Below are 8,845 nucleotides of genomic sequence, written 5' to 3'. Positions count from 1 at the left end.
TGACATGATTTACTCACCGAGTCCCTCATTAGAGGGCCGGGTATGGCGTATATGTACGATAATATGATGATACGATTATGATATGATTTTATCTACCGATATATGTATAACAAATGTTTTTCAAAAGGCAAGTCTTATGATTTTCCCGTACTCCTTATTTTAGTATGATCCCGCTTATTATGTTTCATGCTTTACATACTCAGTACATATTCCGTACTGACCCCCTTTCTTCGGGGGCTGCGTTTCATGCCGCGCAGGTACTCCAGATGAGTTGAGGATATTAGCAGAAGATATTCCAGCGGGATTGGCGAGCTCCATTTTCCCCGGAGTGCTGCCGATGTCTGAGCCTTATGATATGGATTCATGTTCCGTGTTAGAGACTTTGCAGACAGTGTTGTGGGTATTAGATGTCGGCTATGTGAATGGCTATGTAAGCCGGTATATTATTGTGCGTTGCGTTATAAGTTTCATATGTTGCAAGATTTTATTTGATTTGAGGAAAAGCAAAAAAAAAAAAGCATATTATTCTTCGATAAATTTTTGTTATGTATATTTGTGTCATGATTTGAGAGCCAAAGTATGACTATTATGTGAGTCCGCGGGTTCGCTCGGCCCTAAATAAGGGTCGGGTGCCCATCACGCCCTAACGGAAATTAGGGTGTGACAAAAAGAATGAAGGACGCCTTAAGGAAATGCTTCTCGCCAATACGAATTGTGATATGTTCATGTTATGATTTGAATCTCCCCTATCGGGTAACTGATGTGTACCTAAGTACGCAGTAAAATGTTTTAAAGAATGGTAATAAAGGCAAGAAAGTGGCTGCGAGTTAAGTTCCTAAAGAGTAATGGAGGGGATTATCAGACTCAAAGAATATTTCGGGTAATAACGATTATCGTAATAGGAATACCAGTGCTTGGTAGTTTGGAAATCTTTGAAGAAAAGAAAGGGGTTCGTTAGATACTAGGGAATAGTCCATGGACCACTAATCACATGAAGCCCGAGGAGATATGCCATGAAATTATGTGGATTATCGGCATGAAGTGGTGTTTGATCGTATTTGTAAAGGATTCGCACGAGAGAAATTATTCCACTCATGATCTGGAATTAGTCACGGTGATTTATGTTTTTGAAAATATGGCGGCGTTATCATGTGGAGTCCACGCCGATAATTGTACAGACCATCAGAGTCTCCAGCATATTTTAAGCAAAAAGAAGCTGAATTTGCGATAAGGAAAATGGTTTGAATTATTGAGAGAGATCGTGACGTCGATATTTTGTACCACCTTCAAAAAGCGAATGTTGTGGCAGACGTTCATGGTCGCGATCTATGGGCAATTTGACCGGCGTACAGCCAGAAAGGAGGAATTGGTTCGTGAAATCCATCAGTTAGTTAGCCTTAGAGTCTGTTTGGACGATTCTAGAGATATTGGGGGTTCCTGTTCGAGGAGTTGTTGAATCATCGATTATGGAAAAGGTAAAATAGCGTCAGTTTAAGGATGCCATCCCAATACGGTGCAAAGTTTGTTGACCAATATCCAAACTGCCAGTAAGTCCACAATCGAGCATCAAAAGCTCGGCGGATTGCTACAGGAAACGGAAATTTTAGTTTGGAAATGAGAAACGGTTAACATGGACTTTGTTATAGGCTTACCGCGCACTCTACGCAGGTACGATCCTATCTGGGATTATTGTCAATAGATTGACGAAATCAGCCCATTTCCTTTCGGATAGAACTACTTATTCGGCTGAGGATTATGCTAAATTGCATATTAAAGAGATAATAAGACTTCGCGGGACTCCGGTATCTGTTATAACCGACAGAGGTGCTTAGCTTACGACTAACTTCTGGGGATCGCCCCAGGAAGGACTGAGAACTCAGATGAGTATAGCACAGTATGTTATCCTCGGTCCGACGGACAGGCCGAGCGTACTATTCAGACACTGAGAAGATATGCTATGGGTCTCTGTTATTGACTTCAAGGATAGTGAAGGTGATCATTTACCGTTAACTGAATTTGCCTATAATAATAATAGTTACCGTCCCAACATTCAGATGACATCATACGAATACGAAACCTTATATGATAGAAAAATGCAGATCTCCGATTGGTTGGTGCGATATGGGTGAAGCAAAGTTGATCGGACCAGGTATGATTCAGCAAGCAGTTAGTAAAATAAAAGCTCACTCGGGGATGGTTGTTGACTGCTCAGAGTCGACGAAATCATATACAGATAAACGACGCCAACCGTTAGAATTCCAGATTGATGACTGGCTACTTCTGAAGGTGTCACTTATGAAGTGTGTGATGAGATTCGGTAAACAGAGTTAACTCAGTCCGCGGTATATCGGACCGTATCAGGTTATTTGAAAGGTAGGCGAGGTCGCCTATGAGCTAGACTTACCATCGATCCGGAGCGATACATCCGGTATTCCGTGTATCCACGTTCAGAAAATGTGTTGATGATCCTCCTGGAATATTTCCAGTGGATGATATTTAGATGACGAAGGAATTGTCTTATGAGAAGCAACCTGTAGCCAATCTGAATTGTCAGGTAAGGAGGTTGCATACCCGGGGACATACCCTCTGTTAAGGTTTTATAGCGAAACAATAATGGAGAAGAAACGACCTGGGAAGCAAAGGACGAAATGAAAAAGGAGTATCCTCACTTGTTCCCGATACCTACAGGTAATCTAAGTTTTAATTTGTTATGTTGGTGGGTAGATAACTTATGTGTGCTAATCATCTGAAGAAACTCCCCCGCCATATTTGTGAGACCCGATAAGGCTAATTTAACATTCGAGGACGAATGTTCTAAAGGGGGGGAGGATGTTATATCCCGTATTTTCACATATTCGGAAATTTTGGAATAATTGTGACTTGTAAGGAATAAGGCCATATTTTGATTTTATTTGATACATATGTTGTTGCTTATGAGAAGTGTGGACGCGGAAGCGTCGGGGAAGGCTAAGGGCGAAATTGGAATTTTGGAAATTAGTTTCGGGAATTACAAAACAAGAATGATAACCAATTGGGCTTGAAAAATTTACAAAAAAAATAAGCAAGCCAAGCCCAACCCAAAAGGGGTGGCCGGCCATAGCTTGAAGGAAATGGAAAAAAATACCCAAGCCCATATAATTTGATCATGTGAGGAAATAATATAAAGGGGCAATTATTCATTAAACCCCTTAGAACTTTCAAGACAAAGAATAGAAGGAGAAAAACAAGAGAAAATGAGAACAACAATAACAAGCCATTCGGCCAAGACAAGGGGAAAATCACCCCTCAAAATATTGTTCCAAAAATTATTTTCTTGTTATATTCCTACTAATTCAAGGCTCCTCTACAACTTGGTGTAGTTGTTTTGGAAGGTTGAGCATTAGTTTCATCAATCTCACACCTTGGACAAGTGAAGAACCAAGGAGAAAAAGGTAAGAATTAATCCCTTATTATCATGTTATGAAGGTTTGTTTGTGTTGTAGTATATGGAAACATGGAAGTTTGCAAAGTGGGTGTGCATGTGTGCATGTGGCCGTGTATATGTGCTATGTTGTGTAGTTGGGATGAGTTGAATTTCTATGTTGTATTTTAGTTGTAGTTATTGTGGAGTTTGTATTGAAAATGAAAGTTGAATGAAAATTGGATGAAGTTGGAAAATTTCCATGTTGGCCGTGTGGTATATTGGTAATGAGTAATGATGGATTTATTTTGTTTAACATGTTAGTTGTGTTGTTGTGATCTTTACAATGTAAATGAAGATTATAGGGGTTAAGTTGACACGAAAATGGAATGTAGAGAATTATGTCATATTAATGTGATTTTATGATATTAAGATAATGAAGTTGTTTAAGTGTAGATTATTGTTGTTGGTGATGAATTAGTGAGTAGAAAATGTGTTGGGATGGTTTTGTTGCACATATAGGAATTTTGGATGGAATATGGAATTGTTGAATATTGGCTATAAGGCTTGGAATATTCTTGGCTTATGTTTGAATGATCATAAATTAGTATTTGAATATGAAAATATTGAAGTTAGTTGGGAATGTGAAGTTAAGAATAGAAGTTGTTGCATTATGTTGGAAAAAGACTATTTGTATTAGAAATGCGTTTTCGGTTGATTATTGATATTGTTGATATTGTTGTGGTTGTTGTTGTTGATATTATGGCCGAGCTAAGTCTCGGGGATGTTGAATTTATAGGGGAAATCTTTGCCGAAATTTCGGTAGACAAATATGGATTTAAGTTTGAATGCATAAAAGCTTGAAACTTATATTTGGCAACTATGACCAATTGTAGATTTTGAAGCAAACGGGATTTGAGTTTGGGTGAGCGTAAGAAGTGAAAAAGGTATGTAAAGCTATCCGTTTTTTTCTTTTGGCATGTCCTAGACATACTAGGTTGAGATTTGAGCCTCGGGGGCAATTCTGTTCATTGAAATTCGAGTCTGATTTTAGGTACTATTCATTCAATGTAATTGAATTATAATTCTTATGTTTTGTTGGAAAACTATTCGAACATCCATATTTTGCACAAATGTGATAGAATCGTTTTGAAACTTACATGGATGACTCCGTAGAGTCTAATGTTCGTAATTTATGTCCGCCACCTCGACTTGACCCGAGGTGGGCCCACTAGTCCCGAGACTTCTTTCGTTTGTCTTACTTAATTCCCCATGGTATGATATAGAGAGGGGACCGTTGCCTATGAATTTAAGGCTCCGTTTGATTTGCTCCGTAAGTTATTTGAAAGCTCCTAAATGTGAACGATACTAAATTTTCAGAAAATGGTTTATGAAGTATTTTTCAAGAGTTTTGTAAATTTAAAGGCTCATACTTGTGTATACTATTCTGACAGACTCGATACTTACTTTGAACCTTCTGACTTCAATATGTATAAGTATATGTATATGTGTATTTAATCGTCGAGTCTTGGAATTAAATTGTGTATATGCATATGGTCTCCGCACTACTCTGCTCGTGCCTATTACTATGATATCGTTCGCCGGTTCCCGGGCCGGTTTGTGATCGTGCGCACTATGATTAATTCGGCGGTATCTTTGTGTTACGGTCCCGAGACCTCGCCATAGGGCCGGGTTCCGTTTATGGAGTTATGCTGTGATATGGCTTATGATATGTTTGATGATATGATATGTTGTGTTCGGGGTGTACGGAGATTTGAAACCTTCTGGAGTATGCTGTGTGTGGCACCAGCGTCGGAGTGGTGACCACGTTCCTGAGCCTTATGCATGATCTCTGTTTGCATTATGTACATATGTCTTCAGTACAGGTTTGGTATATATTGATCCGGTATTCTCTCTCTGTACCTTTCGCTTCAGTTATGGTTTGGATTTTTGTACTTTATGCTTTACATACTCGGTACATCTTTCGTACTGACCCCCTTTCTTCGGGGGCTGCGTTTCATGCCCGCAGGTACAGAGGTTCGTGGTCTGCCAGTGTAGGCTATACATTCTGCTGTCAGAGAGTGCTCCTTTTGGTCCGGAGCCCATATGTTGGTACCTACCTTCTGCGATGTTTATGTTTTTGTATATTTGATTATTTGGGGTACGGCGGGGCCCTGTCCCGTCATATGTTTCTGTTTCGGTTTGTAGAGGCCTGTAGTCATATATGTGGGTAATGGGTCATGTGTGTGTTCGTTTGGTTACGATCTGTGTCTTACTGCGGTCCCGTTCGCTACTATGGCCTAAGCGGCCCATTTGTCTGTATACGTGTATGTATCTGGCGATGTATATTCCGCCAACCTATCAGATTTGGGTGCGGCCTAAACGGCCTGTATGTTTGTATATGTGCTTATATCCGGCGATGTGCATTCCGCCGCCTCTTTTGACTTTGATATGATATTTTTGGTACGTGCGACCGCTTAAGACAATGTTGTTTGCATTTCTGTTTAAAATGATGAATATGAAATCTGAGTTAAGCTAGAATATGATGATTTGATATGTACCTTCAACACTTGGAGAGAGAATGAAATCTAAAATTTTGGGGTGTAACTCGTCTATTTATAGATGGAACTGCAATGTTCCAGATGAGCGGTTCGACGAGCGGGTCGATGGTCCGTCCTGCTCCGTCGACCTGCTTCTATAGATCAGAAGTGTTATAACCCGTATTTTACACCTTTGGACACCTTGGGATTTTGTGAGACAAGTTAAGGACAATGTAATGAATTGATCTTGTGTGGTTCAGAGGTTGGTTGTGAAAAAGTTAGACTTGGAAATATTAGAAAAGACTAAGGGCAAAATTGGAATTTTGAAAAATGATTTCATGAATTACCAAAATGTGGGCTAAGGATTTTGGGCTTGGAAAATTTTTTAAAAAAATTTAGGAAGCCAAGCCCAACCCATGAAGGGTGGCCGGCCATGGCCTTGCCTTGGCCTAAGTCCAATAAGTTGGTCATGTGATTAACCATGTGACCAACTAGTTAATAAAAGGGGCAAGACTTGTTAATTTTCTAGAATTCTCAAGACAAAGGCAAGAAGGAGAAAACAAGAAAAAAATTTGAGAGCAAACATAAGGGCCATTCGGCCAACATCCCCAAAAATCTACCTTCAAAAATCTTGATCTAAAAATTGTTTTCTTGCCATATTCCTACTAATTCAAGGTCCCTTTACAACTTGGTGTAGTTGTTTGGGAAGATTAAGCATTGGTTTCCTCAATCTCACCGTTGAGTTATTATATACATACCATAACACATCATAACATCATAACCAATCATATGAGATGCCATTAGCCGATGTGGGATTGGCCTAAACCAATGTGGGATTGGCCTAAACCAATGTGGGATTAGCCTAAACCAATGTGGGATTGGCCTAAACCAGTGTGGAATGTTACCTCACTACTGGGTTTGCCCCACCATTGGGTTTGCCCCACCACCGGCTCTGATTCCACTGAGCATATTCCAGAATCCATACATATAACATATAATATAGCATATATACGCTGTACGCGGCCGAAAGGGGCTCGGCGTACCGAACACATCAGAACACCATAATATATACACGGTTCCCGGCCAAAAAGGGGCTCGGCGAACCGGACACATCATACTTCAGAATACATCATAGTGCGCATAATAACATAACCGGCCCGGGACTTGGCGAAAAATGTAACAACAAAATACACGAACAGAGTTATGAGTGACCAAATACAGTTTAAAACAATTTCAAAGACTTAATATGTTAATCACATGGAACCATCATTTACCAGCCAAAACCATAGTCAAATCAGGTTTTTCTTCCGAATATCACTCGGGAACATATAAAACCGAACTTCAGAAACCATAGTTACGTATCGGAATCATAAGTATGCGAATCATTATTTCGGACTCAACAGACAAATATGTAATCATATTCGGGGGTCGGAAAGGTAGTCAAATTGAATCTTTTCAAAAGCTATTAGAATTATACAGAAGAAGATCGCGGGACCCACGGACGAGCGTCAACCCAATCCGGGCCCGCCTACGAAAATCATAGTCATTATATGTTATCAAATCATTATTACAAACTCAAAAGATAAGTAAACTGACCGTACTTGAAATCGGAATTTTAGTCATGTCATACCCTTTCAAAAATCGTCGAAGTACATAAGGAAAGTCGCGGGGCCCACGGAGGGGTGTCGACTCAAGTCGGGCCCGCCCTAAAAATTTAAGTCATCATACGTCATAGAATCATTTTTGAGCATATCGAAGCGATCCGGTTACGTCCAAGAAAGTTACGGACGTTCGTAGTTTTCGGGATCGTTTAGGGCGAAACTCTTTTAGAAAACCAACTTTTATGCAACTCCTTGAAAATCAATCATACAAAGACATATAAACCATAGCTTGTCCACATAAGGATGCCAACATCAAAAGCGAATACGACTCATAAATGTGCTCGGATTTTTAAGAATAGAATTACCCCCGAAGCTCATAACATATCATAACTTAGCCTTATCTAAGACATGCCAAAAGAAGGAAGGTAAGCTTTACATACCTTATCCGCCCTCGAAGCTAGTCCAAACTCAAACTTCGGGCTCTCTAAGATCTACAAATACGTCATAATAAGCCAATCATTAGCTAAAGGTATTTAGGAATTCATTTCCAAACTAACACTTAATTCTACGGAAATTTGGGCAGCACTTCCCCTGTAAATACACCAACCCCGAGATTTCAACTCGGCCAAATTCATCAACAACAACACCAACAACCAAACTACAACATCAATAAGCAATTCAAAATGCATTCTAACATTAAATACACTTTTCTATATAATTCAACCACATTCATAATATTCCAACTTACTCACTTCAACTACTTACATTCAAATCGATATCAACGTTTATACATTCGATTCTTAATCAAAAACCATTCAACCAATATTCAAGAACGCTTTAAACAATTCACACAATTTTCCAAACAACTCTCCATTTCACCCGAATTCTTCCCCAAACCCGAGAACAACATGATCCACATTCTTCTCTTCCAAATTCATGAATTACACTAATAATCCACACGTTAGCAATGCAATTTCCATAACTACAAAAATTACATGAAATTCACATTAACTTCCAAATCAACCCACAACCAACGCAACATCACTTTGAGTCATTTAAAATTGCATTTTTCATCCTAAAATACATAACGACGACAACCAAAATAATAACGATGATTTGTTCATTCCCAACTACACCAAAGGAGGACCATTCGGCCAACACCACACACATATACAAAGATGATTTTCATTCTTTTCTTCACACTACAACCATCAAAACATGCTAACTAACATTAATTCATTACTTCCAACACAATATACACATACTCGGCCAAACACCACCTACACAACTTCAACTTCAACTTG

This window comes from Lycium ferocissimum, chromosome 3 (assembly GCF_029784015.1).
Source record: "Lycium ferocissimum isolate CSIRO_LF1 chromosome 3, AGI_CSIRO_Lferr_CH_V1, whole genome shotgun sequence".
NCBI classification, from domain to species: domain Eukaryota; kingdom Viridiplantae; phylum Streptophyta; class Magnoliopsida; order Solanales; family Solanaceae; genus Lycium; species Lycium ferocissimum.
Note: the sequence above shows the minus strand (reverse complement) of the source record.